Source organism: Delphinus delphis, chromosome 9, assembly GCF_949987515.2.
Source record: "Delphinus delphis chromosome 9, mDelDel1.2, whole genome shotgun sequence".
NCBI classification, from domain to species: Eukaryota; Metazoa; Chordata; class Mammalia; order Artiodactyla; family Delphinidae; genus Delphinus; species Delphinus delphis.
Genome location: NC_082691.1, coordinates 14,776,478 through 14,798,011, shown reverse-complemented (window position 1 = coordinate 14,798,011; position 21,534 = coordinate 14,776,478).

Genomic DNA, 21,534 nt, shown 5'->3' with positions numbered 1-21,534 from the left:
TATGGTACTGGCACAAAATCAGAAATATAGATCAATGGAACAGGATAGAAAGCCCAGAGCTAAACCCACGCACCTATGGTCAACTAATCCATGACAAAGGAGGCAAAGATATACAATGGAGAAAAGACAGTCTCTTCAATAAGTGGTGCTGGGAAAACTGGACAGCCACATGTAAAAGAATGAAATTAGAACACTCCCTAACACCACACACCAAAATAAACTCAAAATGGATTCAAGACCTAAATGTAAGATTGGACACTATAAAAGTCTTAGAGGAAAACACAGGAAGAACACTCTTTGACATAAATCACAGCAAGATCTTTTTTGATCCACCTCCTAGAGTAATGGAAATAAAAACAAAAATAAACAAATGGGACCTAATGAAACTTCAAAGCTTTTGCACAGCAAAGGAAACCATAAACAAAACGAAAAGACAACCCTCAGAATGGGAGACAATATTTGCAAACAATTCAACGGACAAAGGATTAATCTCCAAAATATATAAACAGCTCATGCAGCTCAATATTAAAAAAGACAAACAACCCAATCCAAAAATGGGCAGAAGACCTAAATAGACATTTCTCCAAAGAAGACATACAGATGGCCAAGAAGCACATGAAAAGCTGCTCAATATTACTAATTATTAGAGAAATGCAAATCAAAACTACAATGAGGTATCACCTCACACCAGTTAGAATGGGCATCATCAGAAAATCTACAAACAACAAATGCTGGAGAGGGTGTGGAGAAAAGGGAACCCTTTGCACTATTGGTGGGAATGTAAATTGATACAGCCACTATGGAGAACAGTATGGAGGTTCCTTAAAAAACTAAAAATAGAATTACAATATGATCCAGCAATCCCACTACTGGGCATATACCCAGAGAAGACCATAATTCAAAAAGACACATGCACCCCAATGTTCATTGCAGCACTTTTTACAATAGCCAGGTCATGGAAGCAACATAAATGCCCATCGACAGATGAATGGATAAAGAATTTGTGGTACATATATACAATGGAATATTACTCAGCCATAAAAAGGAATGAAATTGAGTCATTTGTTGAGATGTGGATGGATCTAAAGACTGTCATACAGAGTGAAGTAAGTTAGAAAGAGAAAAACAAATATCGTATATTAACGCATGTATGTGGAACCTAGAAAAATGGTACAGATGAACCGGTTTGCAGGGCACAAGTTGAGACACAGATGTAGAGAAGAAACGTATGGACACCAAGGGGGGAAAACCGTGGTGGGGTGGGGATGGTGGTGTGCTGAATTGGGGAATTGGGATTGACATGTATACACTGATGTGTATAAAATTGATGACTAATAAGAACCTGCAGTATAAAAAAACAAACAAAAAAAATCTAGTACTAATTTTTCTTTGGGTTATTTGTATGGAAATATGTTAATATAAATGTTTCAGACATTACGTGAAATTTCTAAAGCTCTTATATGTTCTGGTATAATGTTATAAGTCATAATTCAAGTTATTACTTTAAAATGTATTATCTCAGAAATAACTAAATTTCCTTGTCAATTGCATTATTTTGAACTTTCATCAAATCTTTAACCATGGTCATTTTTAAGTCTTTTGTCATTACAGACAGTTCTGGGTGTATTCTGATGCTTTTTCAAAAATGTTCCTATAAAAGGGTTTCATCGGGCTTCCCTGGTGGCGCAGTGGTGGACAGTCCGCCTGCCCATGCAGGCGACACGGGTTCGTGCCCCGGTCCGGGAAGATCCCACATGCCGCGGAGCGGCTGGGCCCGTGAGCCATGGCCGCTGAGCCTGCGCATCCGGAGCCTGCGCGTCCAGAGCCTGTGCTCCACAACGGGAGACGCCACAACAGGGAGGGGCCCGCGTACTGCAAAAAAAAAAACCAAAAAAAAAAAACAAAAGCGTTTCATCTTCAAGGAATTCATGGAAAAGACTCTGACAAGTACAGGTTTCTGGTAACTGACTGTACTGCTGAACTGAATAAATAAGCATTTTCAGAAATCTAATGGAAAACTGATGAATTCATAAAAGTGCTAACAAAAGGTCAAGATGAAAAAAAATTAATTACATGGGACTGAGTGAACTGATGAGGATGATTATAATTTTTGTGACTTTCTGTTTGAATAAAAAAAAAATCCCACAAGGACTCAGAGGCAAAAAACATACAAATCAATTTTCACTGCAAAGTAACGGAGCTGTTACAGTGGAGGATTACTGGACTGAATGTCAATATTATGACATAGTGTGAGTGTGTTTCGTGTTTGGTAATTGCAATCATTGTTGCTTTTGTTGTGGTCATCCATTTACAATGCTTGGTGTCAGTTTATTAAGCTCGTGTAAAAATAAAATACAGTGTGTGTGTGTATGTGTGTGTGTGTGAAAAATAAATTAAATACAATTGAGCACCATAAAGGGGGAAGTGACATGAAAAGGAATTCTTTAAGTATTTGTTTTCTTTGTATCAGTTCTACACATGGCTCTTAATTATTAATAAAGCATATCTTAGAGGGGGCCACGAGTGAGCCTCACTTCATTATTCCCTACCGTGGGCCACGCTGTCAGTTTCTCTTCAGGCTTCAGCCACAGTTTTTCCTTCCTAACTCCACCCAGATTTTGTTTATAAGAATACCCATCCTCTTTATAGTCACAGTACCCCCAGTTCTAAGAGTAAGCCTGATTCTTCCATGGATAATTCCACTACCCCTTGTCAACGATCAGTTATGAGTGATCCCATGACTGAATTCCAGCCAGGGAGACATGAGGGGAAGTCTATTAGGAGGCTTCTGGGAAAACTTCCCTCATTCCTAAGAGAGAAGTCATCCTTTTTCCTCTTATTTCCCTGTGGGAACGTCGATACTGGAATTGCTGCTGCTATCTTATTATGAGCTTGAGAACAAAGCCAACTCCAAGGATTTCAGAAGAGAAAGATGAAAAGAACCCAGGTCCTTGACGGCACATTGAACTGTTCAATTGACCAATGCTGAAGCACTCCTCATCTTAGTTGAAAACTTTCGTAGTGCAAGATAATGCATTTTCTTACTTTTAAGCCCATTTGATTTAGACTTTCTGACATTTGCTCTTAAAACATCCACATGATACATCTCCAAAATGTGGAAGATGTCTTGCACTTAACCACTTATTCCTTTCCTCATAGCCCTAAGTTACTTTTGTATATTTTGTTTGCTGGTTGAAAATCAACTTTTCATTAAGCATCTGACATGTGGGTGATGTGACTTGAAAAGGATATTTCAGGAATCAGCTATTGTTCAGTTCTCCTTTCCAACACAAATCAAAGGGTACATAATTGTATTGGTCAGGATAGGATAGGATATGATGCAGTAACAAACCCTAAATCTCAGTGACTTGGCATATGTTAGACGAAAGCTCTTCTCCATCTGGCGACTCAAGAATCCAGCTTTATTCTCTGCAGAAATGCCTGCCTTCTCAATCTGGGGCTCCCAAGGTCACCATGGCAGGGAATATAGTACAGGGAGACAGCACACCAGCTATTAAATATCTCCATCCAGAAGTGACACACATCACTTACATTCACATTTCTTTGGCAAGAACTGGATACACATCTTGCCATCTTTAATAAAGGGACTATATAAAAGATGATGGACGTGATCCTGTGCCAGCTCCAAGCTTTGAACCTTAAGAAGGTCTGGCAGCCTCTGCTTTTGCAATTTGGGGATCCCTCGAGCCACCAGGTCCAGCTACTCTTCTGGCGGGACCACGTAGGAAGACCCTGTGGAGGGGCCACACGGAGAGGGCGAGGCTCTAGGACTACTTGGGGGGTGAGAGAAGTCTCATCTCAGAACTTCAGCTGAGCCCAGTCTTCCTCTGCCTTCACCCAGGGGCCAGACATGAGAGTCAGGACATCTTGGACACTCCAGCCCCCGCTGGCAGGTGACTGCAGCTTTATGAGAGACTGTTCATAAGACCAGCAGAAGAGCCATTCAGCTGAGCTTTAGTCAACTCACAGAACCAAGGAAAATAATAAAATGGTGGTTGTTCTAAGTCACTAAGGTTTGTGACATAACTAAAATGGCCACCAGGCAGCAATGCCCCCAGAGAGGGAGCCTGGGGATAAACATTTCAACCTCACTCTTCTCTCTGCCTCTGATCTCCTTGTAGGTGCTCCCCATAAATTGAACCTAATTGGAAGCAGAGGGCAAGGGAAGCTTTGATGTTATCCATAAAGGTCAGCCTCTCAGGGCACAGATCAGGGGAGAGAAGAATGGAGACTGGATCTGGAGAGGCGAACAGAAGCTATTCAGTAGGGTTCACCCCCTGTGCCCTGCAGCATCAACTCTTGATCTCTGTGCAGGTGAAATTTTGTCTCCCCATCATGGGAGATACTCAAAGTCCTTCAGCTTCCATATTACCATAGGGAAATGTTTATTCAGTCATAGTCCCAACTGAATCTAAAATATTAGCCAATACTAGAGCTTTTTATTTTATTTTTTGGCCATGCTGTGAGACATGCAAGATCTTAATTCCCAGACCAGGGGTCGAACCCATGCCCCTGGCCGTGGAAAGGTGGAGTCTTAACCACTGGACCACCAGGGAAGTCCCGACTCTAGCATATTTCATATCAGGTGGCTAGGACAAGGGGGAAAGGGATGTGGAAAAATAATTAATTGATATGTAAAACATAGCTATGACCATCCCTGCCTCTGTGACTGGTCATGAGGTCTAAGCAGGTGGTAATTATAGCTGCATTCTTCCAGATTAGCTTCATGTTTTTCTTATCCTCTGATACCATGTCAGCTGGATGGGATCCTTTACCCAGTAGGGTGACTCAAACCTTCTTTCCCGTGGGGTTTCAGTTCTTAGTGGTTTTGCTTTATTGTACCGCTACAGTTTCCCATTGACTGGGAGAGTTGGCCAATTGAGTACTACGAGGCCTCCAGTGAATCCTCTGGGCTCCAAACATAGTTCTCTGCCTTTCTTGTGTAGCAGCAACCCAATTTCTCCCTGGTAATCAGGATCAATGACCCAGCCAGCACAGTAGCCTCATTCTCTGCATTCCTCCCTTGGGCACTAGGATCTCTAAGGGACGCTAAGGTCACAGAGACGGAAAGCAAAAATTCTTCAAGTGTACGGTGTGATAGAGAGAAGAAGCACTCTCACCTTTGACACTTGGTGCCCATGCATTCTGGCTAGGAAAAAGAAGGCACCAGAAATTGACCACCGGTTAAAAGCATACCTCGATTTATAAATCAGCAGCCCAACCTCACAGGGTGGTGTCTCCCAGCTGGTGTCTGGACTGAGCCATCAGCAAGCCACTCCGCTGTTCTGTCAAGCAAGCTACTCCTGTGTAATGGAGCACGTGGTAAGGTCAGCGAAGTCCACAGGTGCTGAGGGCAGTGCTCAACTCACTGCCATAAAATGCATCCCCTTGTCTCAGGCAACGCTGTGTGGGATACGATGGTGGTGAATAAGGTGTTCCGAGAGAACAAAAGCTAGTGGAGTTGGCAGAAGCGCTGAGCTCTTGCCACTGATTTTCCAAGATTTATCTTTCCAAGCTCCTGACCAACTGAGTCACTGTCGGTGTGTCACTATAGTTTTGTACCTCAGGCTACCTCTTCTTTTTTCTTTATTGAAGTAGAGTTGATTTACAATATCGTGTTAGTTTCAGGTGTACCGCACTGTAGGTCCAACAAGAACCTACTGTACAGCACAGGGAACTATACTCAGTATTTTGTAATAACCTATAAGGGAAAAGAATCTGAAATGGAATATATACACATACTCTCACTATATATATTGAACTATACTCTCCCTCTCTCTCTCTCTCTCTCTCTCTCTCTCTCTCTCTCTATATATATATATATACACACACACTCAACTGAGTATATCTATACATTGAGCAGAGTTCCCTGCGGCAGACTGCCAGTGCAGCGGCCCTCACTTCTGGCGGGTAATGGCACAACAGGCAGGTCCATCAATAAATCTGGCCTATGTTTTTCCCTTTTCTGTTAACTGGTGGTATGGAACTCCTTGCAAGGCACTGGTGTGGATTGAGAAAGAGGTGACAAAGCAGAAGGAGCTGGGGGGAGGCCTGCCACCTGCTTATGCAGTTTCCTTGTGTCTTCCTGACCTGCTTATGAGACCGGGCATATCATTTCTATTTTATAAGAAATCTGCTGTGCACGCCCAAATTTTGATGTTTTGGTAGAACACATACCGCTGAGTTTATTATGGGCAGTTTGGGTCACAGGTGTCTGTCAGGGCCTAGTTATCCAGGAGTTTTGTTTTGTTTTTCAGTACATAATAGTTGATGGCCTTTTAGGAGCTGAGTCCTTCCATTGAGGGATGCAGCTGAGTTCTTAGAAGGGGGCTGGAGGAATAAATATCCTAACCTCCCTCTTCTTCCTCTCTCTGAGCTCCTTGGTTTGTCATGGGCTGAACCTAAATGGAATCCAGAGAACAGGGGGTTCATTGGTGATTGTAGACCATATAGGTCACCCTCCCAGGGCACAAAGCAGGGTGGACGGTGGATCTAGAGAGGCAAACGGAAGATATCCTGCACATCGGGTGAGTATAGTAAAGGGAGACACAAAGGAATTAAGAATGAAGTGAGGGACTTCCCTGGTGATCCAGTGGTTAAGACTCCGCGCTCCCAATGCAGGGGACCCAGGTTCAATCCCTGGTCAGGGAACTAGATCCTGCCTGCGGCAAAGAAGATCCCGTATGCCGCAACAGCCAAATAAATAAATAAATAGTCAAAAAAAAATGAAGTGAAAGATAACATTTAAGCTGGGTAGGGGGAGTGATGAGGACATGGGACGAGGGGGACAGCAGTGAGAAAGATGCAGGATCTTAGAACTACAGGTCCAATGAGGGTTACAGAGTATTTAAGTGGGAATACTAAGGCAAGCTGGGAAGACAGAAGGTGTCTGTCAGAGAAGGGAACCGCTTAAAATAAAACTCTTGTGTGAAATACTGGTCATGATAAGGTTTAGAATAGCCCTGTCCAGTGCAACTGTCTGTATGATGGACATGATCTATATCTGTGCTGTCCAGTTCTGTAGCCACTCGCCACATGTGGCTATTAAGCACTTAAAATGTGGCTAGTGTGAGGACTTCCTTGGTGGTCCAGTGGCTAAGACTCCACGCTCCCAATGCAGGGGGCCCAGCTTCAACCCCTGGTCAGGGAACTAAGATCCTGCCTGTGGCAAAGAAGATCCCACAACTAAGACCCGGCACAGCCAAATAAATAAATAAGCATTAAAAAAAATGTGGCTAGTGTGACTGAGAAAATGAATTTTAGATTTTATTTCATTGTAATTAATTAATTTTATTTTTGATAGCCAAATGGGGCTGAATTGGATAGTACAGGTCTAGAGTGTGATCACGCCAGCTGCTTTATTGGGAGGTGCAATCTAAGGGCAGCAAAGAATGATGGAAAAAAGGGAGCAGAAGCAAATACATGTGGTGAGTTACAGAGCTGGTCACAGCCTCACAGGAAAACACACCGGTCACACAGGACATCTCTGGAGGTGCCACGTGGTAGTGCTGTGGGAACAGCCCATCAAGGGCAGGAAGGAAAATACACTTGTTTGCTGGCTTCTTCTCATCTCCAAGGGTGCCCCACAGGGTGTTAATTACTCCACACTTCTGGGTTGTGCTGGGAAAGCAGTGCTTCATCTAATCTGGAAGCTGTGCGAGGAGCCAGTCAGTAGGTCACTATGGACCTGGGTGCTGAAGCTGCTGCTTCCTGAGTGGGCATGAGGGACCTCAGGCCAATGCCATGCTTTCACTCCCAGGGAGTCTGAGTCACCTGGGGCATTAGGAGATGAGGTGAGCTCCACTGAGTAAGAGGCCAAGGTCAGGAGGTAGGGTCAGGGGGAGCCAAATGAGTCTGCAGTAGTGTATGAACTCAGTCTTGTATATTGTGAGTGACCTTGGGCAGGTCAGCTAAGTACTTCAAGTCTTAGCTCCCTTTTTTGTACAATGGTAACAGGCCCTACCTCGTATGCTGGTTCATATTATTCATACACATTACCCAGTATTATTTACAAGAGCTTTGAACAATAGGTGAGACAGCCATCATTCTTGCCATTTCACAGATGTGGAAACAAAGAGAGAGTAGACGAAAATACTTACAAATGCTATAGCCAGAGTCCCTCTGACTCAACTTCTTACTCTTTCCACCCTGTCACATGTCCCCTTGAGATTTCATCTGAGGACTGAATTTCAAAACCCTAAGAGAGAGGATTCAAACATGAAAGTGAGTTAAAAGTTATACACGGGGGCAGATATTATAAAGGGTAAAATGTGTGTCCAACGACATTGATTTTATAAAGCAAAATGTACTTTGAAATCAGTTTACAAGCATAGTTTTATATATTTTTAATTTTTTTAAAATTGGAATAGAGTTGCTTTACACTGCTGGGTCAGTTTCTGCTGTACAGCAAAGTGAATCAGCCATACGTATACATATATCCCCTCTTTTTTGGATTTCCTTCCCGCAAGCATAGCTTTAGAAGCACTCCAAAAAAATGTTTGTTTTGAACGAAGTTACTTCTGTTGAATCGTACTGATCTGTTGAAGCATAAAACATAAGACCCACTCTTCTGAACAATTTTCAGAGGACGCAGTCTCATTTGCCAGGCGAGCGCAGCAGGAGAGCTGCTATCATTGAGACCACACATGCTCTGACTTGTCAAGACCTACCTTCGTGTTTCCCCCTGCCAAGGAACAGGCTCAGCTATCATGATCTCTAATCCCTTGGATGCAGCTGCCTGTCAAAGACTGTTAGAGCCCAAGCCACACAGCTTTCACTGACAGCAAACCTCTTTCCGATCTGAGTTCCGAGGAAAAGAACGCAAGATGGAGGGATTAATGGAGCAAAGACCCTCCAGACAGTATGAGTAAAAACTTAATGATGAAAATGAGATGTGGGAACTGTTAATATTTTGCACTTCATGTACATAGAGAATGAAATCAAGACTCTCTTAAAAATAGGGCTATTACCTTGTAGCCTTCAAACTCTCTGAGTAAGACGATATGGGAGTGACAGTAAGGGACACAGAGCTCTTAAAGAAGCCTGGCAGTTCCCGGGAGCACACAGCACAGATGAGCCGTTTCAAAACTGAAGACATTTCCTGTGAATTACACGGACGCCACAGGGCTATGGAAACAGAAACTGGCACCTACTGACTGATGTTCTTACCCTGAGAAGCAAATGGTGGAAGGGATGAGAAGGTCATCCAAATGTTAGACTGAGTCAGGTGTCCTGGAGACCCAGGGCCTCCTCATCGAGAGAGAGGCAAACAGGGGCTCTGCGTCTCCAAACTTGCTCCCCTAGTCCTAAACCAGAAGGTGATGGTGGCAGTGCCAAGATACAGTGAGGATCAGCATGGGCTCCTTTCATGGGAAGCTAAGAGGTCGTCTACTACTGATGTAAACACTTCCATGAACTATCTCCAAGGCCACTTTTTTTTTTTTTAGTAAATTTATTTATTTACTTTTGGCTGCGTTGGGTCACCATTGTTGCACGTGGGCTTTCTCTAGCTGCGGTGAGCAGGGGCTACTCTTTGTTGCAGTGCGTGGGCTTCTCATTGCGGTGGCCTCTCTTATTGCAGAGCATGGACTCTAGGCACGTGGGCTCCATAGTTGTGGCACGTGGGCTCAGTAGTTGTGGCTCACAAGCTCTAGGGCGCAGGCTCAGTAGTTGTGGTGCATGGGTTTCGTTGCTCCACGGCATGTGGGATCTTCCTGTGTCCCCTGCATTGGCAGGCGGATTCCCAACCACTGTGCCACAGGGAAGTCCATCCAAGGCCATCTTTAATGATAAGGAAAGAGAGTCTCAAATATGTTATAGTCTGGAATGGTAGAATTTCAAATAAACTTTCCACCAGAAGAGATAGAAATGGTGCCGTCAGAGAAGATACATGTCTGCTTTACGTGTTTGTGTTCTTGTGTCCAGAATGGTGCCTGCCATGGATACAATAGGACAATCTCTGTCATCAATGCTGATAGTAACAAGGCTTGATTTAAAAAAATTTTTTTTTTCCTGGGCTTTCTGGAGTAATTATTTGTTTACCTTTCACTTTCAGTGGTCAGGGGATGAAAACACGTATGTTTTGACTTCACATTGTCTTGTGAGGCATTAACCAGCTGTCCTTTCATGAACAGCTGTGAACATAAAAATGTTTCAATACTATTATGTCTTCTTTAGAGAAGTTCTCATTTTACCCCCCCCCTTTCTCCTTAAGTATACAGATATCACTCAAGGTTCTGCTAGTTATACGATGTTGAGAAAATTATCTAATTTCTTTGATGTTACATTTCTACATTTGCTTAATAGGGATGATAGTAATGCCTATCTCACAGGGGTGTTCTGAAAAGTAAATGAGTTATTATCTGTGAGTGTCTTCAGCAGGATGTTTAGTGGACTGTAGGTATGCATAGGATTATTGGATTAAAAAACATGCAAAAATGGGACTTCCCTGGCAGTCCAGTGGTTAGGACTCCGAGCTTCCACTGCAGAGTTCGATCCCTGGACAGGGAACTAAGATCTGGCATGCTGCGTGGTGCGGCCAAAAGTTAAAAAAAAAAAAAAAAAAGGCAAAAATGACAACGAAGTTTTACTTAGCTGACATTTCAAATTTCTCTTCTGAGTCTGCTATGAATATCAGAAGAAAAAGGGAAAGGAGCAGGAAATAGTCAATATTTTAGAAAATACTTCAGAAGAAAATCAATGTCATATGGCCCAAACTTTTTTTTTCCAGATTTAGGCCAATTCTACCTTTCCTGAAATATGGTCAGTTTGAATTTTCTTTTGATTTTGAGGAATTTTCTTTAAATCAAAGACCTCTAAACATCTAGATTTTTCAGAGAAAATACAAAGAATTAGGAAAAGAAAATCCTGCAGCATTTCTGGTTTCATCTGGATTGGAATTTATAGATTCTTTAAAAAAATTTTTAGACAGATTTTAAAAATTTATTTATTTATTTTTGGCTGCGTTGGGTCTTCGTTGCTGTGTGTCAGCTTTCTCTAGTTGCAGCGAGTGGGGGCTACTCTTCATTGTGGTGCATGGGCTTCTCACTGAGGTGGCTTCTCTCGTTGCGGAGCACAGGCTCTAGGTGCATGGGCTTCAGTAGTTCTGGCATGTGGGCTCAGTAGTTGTGGCTTGCAGGCTCTAGAGCGCAGGCTCAGTAGTTGTGGCACACGGGCTTAGTTGCTCCGCAGCATGTGGGATCTTCCTGGACCAGGGATCGAACCCGTGTCTCCTGCATTGGCAGGCGGATTCTTAACCACTGAACCACCAGGGGAAGTCCCTGGAATTTATAGATTTTTATCAAATGTTTTATAATTTTTTATAAAATGGGAAAACTATTTAACTTGCATGAATCTTGTCATTCTCAATTAAAATTTTGTGCAAAAAACCTCATACAATAAGTTACTGCTAATAACTAGAGAGGTAAATGGAAATCAGTTTTTAAAAAAACATCAGCAATAAATAGTGATTGCCTACTATTTTATGCAATATGCTAAGCAATGGGAATATACTTCAAATTTTCAGGAAACTAACATTCAAGTCATTCAAAAGGACAGTTAGAAGAGTTGACTGTGAGTGCATTATTTTATGAGAAAACAATCCTCTTTCTTTGGTAGAAATTTTGTTTATGTTCTTTCTACTTGATTTTGTGTAATTTGGTGTTTACCCGGGACACCCCTTGTGGGGAGTAGAAACAGGGCGATTGAATGTAAAGGGATTTGAGGGTGAGGCTAGGCAGAACAGGCAGGGGCTTGATTATTCATCTGGCTTGGAATTTGTCTGGTTTATAAATGAGCTGAGAACTAAAGTCATTATTTAGAAACAAAAGGAGAAACTTTCTCATTAAGACCAACTTTATGGTCATAAGATTACAAGTCCGCTAGGGAAATTAGGGCCAGGAGAGAATGAGTGAAGATGCCAAGCTAGGATGAATTCATCCAGTAAGATGCTGTGGAAATACCCAAGATAGCATACATCTCAGCTTTGGAGAGATGAAGAAAGTCCCTCCTTGGAGGAGGGGAGACTTAAGTTGAACTTTTGTGGGTACATAGGAGACACACAGGAGTCAGCCATGGGAAAGAGGATTGAAAAAGGAAGGAACCACACCCAGGAGCTCTGGTTCAAAGACCAACAAGCAACACGTTTGGATTGACTGGGATGCTGAGAGGTGAGGCCAGAAAGGTGACCAGAGATTAGACAAAGAAAAACCTTCAATCTGTCATGAAGGCAATAGAGATCCATTAAAGGATTTAGGTTAGGCGAAGACTTTAAGCAGATTTGCCTTTGAGTAAGATCCCTCAGGACTAGTGTGAAGAAGAGATTGAGGGAGATAGTCCAGATATTGGCCAAAATCAAAGTCTTAGAGGGAAGAAAGTGACATATAATAAACCTGTTTTTCAAGTTTAATCCAATTTTAATTTCCTCGTGTTGCTCTTAGAAGCAACCCAGACATCTTTTTTAAAAAATTAATTAATTAATTATTTTTGGCTGCATTGGGTCTTCTTCGCTGCGCGCGGACTTCCCTAGTTGCGGCAAGCAGGGGCTACTCTTTGTTGTGGTGTGCAGGATTCTCACTGCGGTGACTTCTCTTGTCGCAGAGCACGGACTCTAGGCATGCAGGCTTCAGTAGTTGTGGTACGCGGGCTTCAGTAGTTGTGGCCTGTGGGCTCTAGAGTGCAGGCTCAGTAGTTGTGGCGCACAGGCTTAGTTGCTCCACTGCATGTGGGATCTTCCTCGACCAGGGCTCGAACCCGTGCCCCCTGCATTGGCAGGCAGATTCTTAACGACTGCGCCACCAGGGAAGACCCAACCCAGACATCTTGAGTAACTACCTAAATATATAAATTCAATTTGCAACCTTCATGTAAATATATACTGCTAATGTGTTGGTAGATTTTTATACAAACAAGAATTTCAAGACAAGCTGGATGTAGTTCTAGAGATGATTTTCCCCTTGTGCAAGCTCAGTGGCTGGATTCCTTTGATTTATCATTTAAAATCATTAGTCATGTCAGATGTTATGAACAATTGTATAATTAAGGGTATATACGCCCTCTCTGAAGGGCACCTCTATGAAACACAGATGGCACTTTCAGGGTTTTTCATATGTGATTTAAAAATGAATTCACCAGTGATTTTATTTTTTAATTTTTTAGTTCCTTGACATTGTAAACCATAACATTATGAAACTCAATGGCTTCATTTCTATAGTTTAATGCAGACTCAGGATTAAGGACTATCATGATCTTCACAAAGACAAATTCTGGGAAACATAAAAGTGTGGAAACGTGTACATTCTGTCTGTTCTTTGAAAGGTACTGAAACCTATTTTTCTCCAGAGACAGGCAGTGCCTTCTGCTACTCCTGAAAACTTTACTCAGCCATTGGCCTCTTCTATTATTACTGGCAGAAAAATCTAGTTCCTTACCTTCGAGAGCAACTTCCCGGCAAGCCTGAGAGTAATACCTACCTACCTTTCAAAACCAAAGAATATAAAAGAACTTATAACTCAAAGTAACAGTCACCTGCCCCACCCCTGGACCATTTTCCAGAGGCAACTACTTGGAATCATTTTCTTGCTATTAATCTAATTTAGACATTGTCTTTTTACTTCCTGCTATGACAGGAGAGTATTTAGCACACTTATACCTCAGCTCAGTTCACTTACTTCCCTCTCATTTCTGTTAGTCATCTTCCTACACTGTATTTAGTTTCTCTATTGCAGAGGTTGCAAATGGATGGCCTGAAGGCCAGATCTGACTGTAGATGTGTTTTGTTTGAATTGCAGTGAGTTCAAAAACAAAACAAAAAACAAGCAGAAAACCCCAACATGAAAAAATGATAAGATTTAACATTTAAAAATTCCAAATGTTTAGCCCCACAAAAAAGTCAGATGCAGGGGACTTCCCTGGTGGTGCAGTGGTTAAGAATCCGCCTGCCAAGGCAGGGGACACGGGTTCGAGTCCTCGTCCAGGAAGATCCCACATGCCGCGAAGCAACTAAGCCCGTGAGTCACAACTACTGAGCCCGCGAGCCACAACTACTGAAGCCCATGCACTTAGAGCCCCTGCTCTGCAACGAGAAGCCACTGCAATGAGAAGCCCGTGCACCGCAACGAAGAGTGGCCCCCACTGGCCGCAACTAGAGAAAGCCTGCGTGCAGCAACAAGACCCAATGCAGCCAAAAATAAATAAATAAATTAATTAATTAAAAAGTCAGATGCTGCACGTTTTAGTTTCCTAGGGCTGCCATAAGAAAGTACCACAAACCAGGAAGCATAAAACTTAAAACAACTCTCACTATCCTGGAGTCTCGAAGTCTGGAATCAGGCTGGTAGCAGGACCATGCTCCCTCTGGAAGCTCTAGGAAAGAATCCTTTCTTGCCTCTTCTGAGCTTCTGGTGGTTGCCAGCAATTCCTGGCATTCCTTGGTTTGTAGCTGTATCACTGAAATTTCTTCCTCTCTCTGCATGTGGCCTTCTTCCCCTCTGTGTGTCATGTCTCTTAGTCCAAATCTCCCCTTCTTGTAAGGACACCAGCCATTGGATTTAGGGCTCACCCTAATCCAGTATAACTTCCCTTTACGAATTACATTTGCAGAGACACTTTTTCCAAATAAGATCTCTTTCTGACGTTCCAGGTGGACATGAATGCTGGGGGGACACTCACCGAATACAAGGCAAATATGGCCCCTTTCCCATGAATTCACCAAAGCTGATTAAGTGGCTGTACTCTCCAGATGGGGCAAGCACTGACTCGTATGCCAAAGTTCTCTGCACATCTACCAGGTAAACACAAGCACCAAGACCTGAGCCCTGTTTCTCATTTATGTTGCTTGCTTTTCTCCTATAACTATTTCAGTTTGCTAACCATGCTATTGGTCATCTTTATAACTTTTAAATAATATACCAAAACTCCTATTTCATGTTTTATAAACTTTTGTCAATATCTCATGGCCACCTTCCTGTTTTGTGGTACCAGGATATTAGGGTTTTCTCCCACGTTTCCCTCTATCTCTTCTGCTTCCTTTCCACCTCATGGATTTTTGTCGGTAGCATCTTAATTATTGTTATGGGTTGAATTGTGTCCCCCCCCACCCCCACCAAAATTCATATGTTGAAGTTCTAATCCCTAGGACCTCAGATTGTGACCTTATTTGGAAATAGGGTGACTGCAGATATAAGTAGTTAAGGTGAGGTCATACCGAAGTAGGGTGGGTCCCTAATCCAATATGACTGATGTCCTTAAAAATGGAGGGGGAAATTTGGAGACAGATACACACACAGGGAGAATGCCATGTCAAGGGAAAGGCAGAGACTGGGGTGATGCAGCAGAAGCCAAGAAATGCCAAAGATTGCCGGCAAACCTCCAGAAGCTAGGGGTGAGGCATGCAAGAGATTCTCCTTCACAGCCTTTAGAAGGAACCAACACTGCTGGCACCTAGTTCTTGGATTTCTAGCCTCCAGAACTGTGAGACAATAAAATTTCCATTGTTTTCAGTCCCCAGTCTGTGGCACTTTGTTATAGCAGCCCTAATTAATTAATATAACTTCATTATACATACATATTCAATGTTAGAGCACTCATATTACATTCTAAAATTTTAAGTATACTTTATGTTCTATGGCCCTCAAATGTCTGCTGATTCTGGTTTATCCATTCATATTTAAAATGAGGTGATAGACTTTCTGCTTCTGCTCATGAAGAGGTTACCAGTATGGGGCTGGCCACCTGCTGTAAACAACTAGAAAACTGGACACAGTGTATGAAATAAATGTTCGAAGCCATTTATTTTTAGCCATGGAAAGAAAGGAGGGAATTCCCTGCCAGTCCAGTGTTTAGGACTCTGTGCTTTCACTGCTGAGGGCCTGGGTTCAATCCCTGGTCAGTGAACTAAGATCCTGCAAGCCATGCAGCGCGGCCGAAGAAAGGAAGGAAGGAAGAAAGGAAACCGATAAGGTACACCTTTTGACGGTTGCAGCTTTCTCCCTGGGGGCAATTTCTGGACCATAGGGCCAGGAGGAGAAATCCAGACATCACCTGGAAGATATCACTGTGTTGAAATCCAGAAATAAGGACTTGGGCAAGGCTGAGGTGGCTGCAGTTTGTGGGGCAGAACACCAAATAGGAGGGTGACATGCATAGGGAGTCCCTTGATTATTTGCCGGGATAATAATCTGAACCTATGTAAGATGAAACTACATGAGGCTGGGCAAAGAACGAAAGCTGGGAGCTATGAGCTAAACGAATCTTAGCGCTCACACAGGGCTAAGAGACATTTGATCTCCTACTAACTAGAGTGAAGAAAACATATGAAAAACCTGGGGCATTCAACAGAGAACCCAGAAGTGTTATGTCTTAGTAGTTACGCTAAATAAGCATTAGAATAAAGCTACTTTAGATCTACTCTAACAACGCGGAAAAGTAGGCCTTGATGTGATCAAGCTGATCCCCAAGTGACTAAATTTTCTGCCAAGCAAATTAACATTAATTAAATAAGACAATAAAGTTCAAATTTTCAAAACTATAACATTCATAATGCTCAACTTCTAGTCAAAAATTGCTAGACAAGCGAAGAAGGTGAAAATATGATCCCTAGCCAGGAGGAAAATTCAGTATGAAAAAAAGGGGAGGGGGTTAAATTCATCAGGCAGATATAATTTCTCAATGTGTATGCACCTAATAACAGCATTTCAAAATACATGAAGCAAAAATTGATAGAATTAAAGAAGTGAAAAATCCACAATTGCAGATTTCACTCAGCTCAGTAAATGACAGATTAAGCAGCAATCTGTGAGAATATAGAACACCTATAAGCCAAATTATCCTGTTGACCCTTATAGAACACTACCCTCAACAACAGAAGAGTACACATTTTTTAAGTGACTATAAAATAATCACTAAAATAGGCCATATATTGAACCATAAAACAAGTTTTGATAAATTTATACATATAGAAATCATAGCGAGCATGTTCTTTGACCATAATGGAATTAAATTAGAAACTAGTAGTCAAAAGATATATGAGAAGAGTCTAATTATCTGGATAATCTGTATATTTAAAAAATATAGCATTTGGGGCTTCCCTGGTGGTGGAGTGATTAAGAATCCACCTGCCAGTGCGGGGGACACAGGTTCGAGCCCTGGTCTGGGAAGATCCCACATGCCGCAGAGCAACTAAGCCCGTGCCCCACAACTACTGAGCCTGCGCTCTAGAGCCCGTGAGCCACAACTACTGAGCCCACGTGCTGCAACTACTGAAGCCCACGTGCCTAGAGCAGTGAGAAGCCTGTGCACCAAAATGAAGAGTAGCCCCCGCTTGCCACAACTAGAGAAAGCCCACGTGCGGCAACAAAGACCGAACACAGCCAAAAATAAATAAATAAAATAAATAAAAAGTTAAAAAATATATAGCATTTGTCATTAGGGAACTTCAAATTAAAACAACGAGATACTACGACATACCTATTAGAATTACGAAAATCCAGAAAAAGTTGCCAACACCTGTTGCTGGTGAGGATGTAGAGAACAGGAACTCTCATTCACTACTGATGGGAATGGAAAATGGTACAATTTGGCAGCTTCTTACAAAGTTAAAAATAGTCTAAACATAATCTTACCATATGATTCAGCAGTTGCACTCCTAAGTATTTACCCAACTGATCTGAAATTTTATGTCTACCCAGAAACCTGCATACAAATGGTTATATCCTCAGCTTTGTTCATAATCACACAAAACTCAGAACAACCAAGACATCCTTCAATAGGTGAACAGATAACCAAATGGTAGTATATCTGTACAGTGGAATATTTTTCAGTGATAAAAAGAAAAGAGCTATCAAACCACAAAAAGACGAGGATGAATCTTAAATACACATTGTTAAGTGAAAGATGCCTGTCTGAAAAGACTAAATACTGTACAAGTACAATTACATTCTGGAAAAGTAAAACTATAGCAATGTTCAAAAGATCAGCAATTGCCAGAGGTCTGAGGGGAGTGAGAAATGGTTAAGTAGGAGAAGCACACGGGATATTTTTAGGGCAGCAAAACTATTTTATATGATACTCCAGTGGTGGATACATGAACTTCATAGCAGTCTTATTCATAATAGTCCCGAACTGGAAACAACCTGAATGTCCAACCAGAGGTGAATGGATAAACCATGTGGTATATCCATAAAATGGAGTACTACTCAGCAAGAAAATGAACTGAATTACTGATACAGACTACAACTAGATGAATCTCAAAAACTTTATGCTAAGCAAGAGAACCAGAACCACATACTCTATGATTCATTTCATCAGAAATTCTAGAACATGAAAATTAATCTATAGCTAGTTGCCTGGGACTAGTGGTGGTAGGGATTGATTTCAAAGAGGTAGGAGGAAACTTTTTGTTTTTGTGAAAAACTTTTTTGTTTTACTTTGTGTGGTGTTTATATGACTTATATATTTTTCACTATATTATACATGAATTATACATCAATTAAGTTGCATTTTTTTAAAAAAAGGAAGCAATGGCAAGACTGACTGGATGATTCGTGCAGAGAAGAGATTCGCAATTCATAGGCCTTTATCGAGACTATATAGGTCAAGGGCTGCCCTTTATGCAGGAAGCTTCTCTCATGCCAGAGTGGAGAGATCTTCTCCGCTATACCAAGTCCTTCCTAGCACCCTCAGTTCTCTCTAGGCAGTTCTTTACAAAGGAATTCTCCTGCCCTCCCTAACCTCCACCACTGCCCACCCAGGTGTAACCGCCTGACTGCCAACAATTCTATGTTTCACGGAACGGGTGGGGTTGGTTTGCTCCCTATAGACCTTGAAATCATTCGGATTCTGCCCCAATTCTCTTTCTTTCCTTCTGTAATACTTCCTATACCCGAGTCCAGAACCGCTCCAAAGTTCTGCAAATCCAAAATTGTTAATTTGTTCTCAAGATTTTTACTTCTTGATGTGCATCCATTGATTTAATCCCAGTTGAAAGTGTATTCGTTGTCTATTACTGCATAACAAATACCACAAAATTTAGTGGCTTAAAGCAACAATAAAAAGGAAATGAGGATCACTGGGGATCATCTTGGAGGCTGACTAATACACAGTCAGTAAATGCTTACTTGTGTATTTATGTCCATCTACTTCATTTTATTCCTCAGCGAGCGTTTTACCTGCTACTTGTGAAGAAAATGCCAGTCATTATTAGTGTGATGGATACTACGATAAAGGTAACTAAGAAGTATATACTATTTAAAAATTACAATTGTATTGATACATGATTCTCTCTTTAAAAAAAATTAATATACTTTTTTTATAAAAAGCCGTTGTATTAAAAATTGAGCTGGAAGTTCCTGTATACACCCCACTCCGTTTCTTCTATTAACATCTTGCATTAGCACAGGACATTTGTTACAATTAATGAGCCAATACTGATACATTTTTATTAACTAAAATCCAACTAAAGTTTATATTAGGGTTTATTCTTTGTGTTGTACATCCTATGGATTTTGACAAATGTATAATGACATGTATCCACCTTTACAATATCATGCAAAACAAATTTCACTTCTTTAAAAGTATCTTTTGCTCCATCTATTAATCCCGCCCTTGCCCCTGAACCCCTAATCTTTTTAGTATTTCTAGTTTTGCCTCTTCCAGAATGTCACATAGTTGAAATCATAAGTATGTAGCCTTTTCGAACTGGCTTCTTTCACTTCGCAAAATGTACCTAATTTTCCTCATGTTTTTCTGTGATTTGGTAACTCACTTCTTTTTATTGCCGAGTAATATTCCATTGTCTGAATGTACCAGTCTGTTTATCCAATCACTTATTGAAGACTATTTTGGTTGCTTCCAAATTTTGAGAATTATGAATAAAACTGCTATAAACATTGATGTGCAGGGTTTTGCGCGGATGCATACTTTTTCACCCCTGGTTCTTCAAGTTTACACTGGACTTTTTTTCTTAGATGGCTCATTTCTTCCACAAGTAAGAAAAACCCTTCATCTTGTTTATATGACTCCAAATTCCTATTGGGTTTTCAATAAACATTAATTACCACAAGGTTTCCTCAAAACTCATACAGACATTTACAAATTTGTTGAGTGATTTTCAGTCTTTTGGATTTCTAGTTTGATGGCTATTTCCACAGGAAGGTAGAATTGTGTGCTATAATTGAGATTGGAGTCCTACATAACTTCTGTGTAATGTAACTAGAAGTATTTTAAGTTCTTTTCATTTGATGTTTTAAATGTCTACTTTGTAATTTCTCTTTCTGTCCTTAACTGAGCACTTCATTAAGTAAAACTTCTAGCATAACCGTATCTGAATTACTGAATATTCCATTTGACTACAAAATGAAGATTATGTTTCTCTAAAAACATCACACTCAATTCATGTGTTTTTATCATTTTTTAAGCCATTCTAGAGGCCCTAAATACACACATGGCACCAAAACAAACTGTTCTGTGTGGGAACACATATTTTGCTCTAGTTCTAGACAGCTGTAGCAGACAGCTGTACTTTCTTAGCTGCACTGTATCCAACCCTTCTTCCTGTTCGAGGAATTCCTCCACAGTCTTGGTGAAAGGCATACCCTCCTTCCCAGTCTGAAAGCGTGAGAGGCCCTATCCTGATGTCCCTCACCTCTAGCAGCCTGGGCACGGCACATGATCTTTAGCCAATGATCACTTTTCCAGAAATTTAAATCTTGACCAAGAGACACAAAGGGGCAATGAAATTTTTTTTAACATCTTTATTGGAGTATAATTGCTTTACAATGGTGTGTTAGTTTCCGCTTTATAACAAAGTGAATCAGCTATACGTATACATATATCCCCATATCCCCTTCCCTCTTGCGTCTCCATCCCACCCTCCCTATCCCACCCCTCTAGGTGGTCACAAAGCACCGAGCTGATCTCCCTGTGCTACGCGGCTGCTTCCCACTAGCTATCTACTTTACATTTGGCAGTGTATATATGTCCATGCCACTCTCTCACTTCTTCCCAGCTTACCCTTCCCCCCACGTCCTCAAGTCCACTCTCTACATCTGTCTTTATTCCTGTCCTGCCCCTAAGTTCTTCAGAACCTTTTTTTTTTTTTTAAGATTCCATATATAAGCGTTGGCATACGGTATTTTTTTTCTTCTGACTTACTTCACTCTGTATGACAGACTTTAGGTCCATCTACCTCACTACAAATAACTCAATTTCGTTTCTTTTTATGGCTGAGTAATACTCCACTGTATATATGTGCCACATCTTTATCCATTCATCTGTCAATGGACAGAGGTTGCTTCCATACCTTGGCTATTGTAAATAGAGCTGCAATGAACATTGTGGTATATGACTCTTTTTGAATTATGGTTTTCTCAGGGTATATGCCCAGTAGTGGGATTGCTGGGTCATATGGTAGTTCTATTTTTAGTTTTTTAAGGAACCTCCATACTGTTCTCCATAGTGGCTGTATCAATTTACATTCCCACCAACAGTGCAAGAGGGTTCCTTTTCTCTACATCCTCT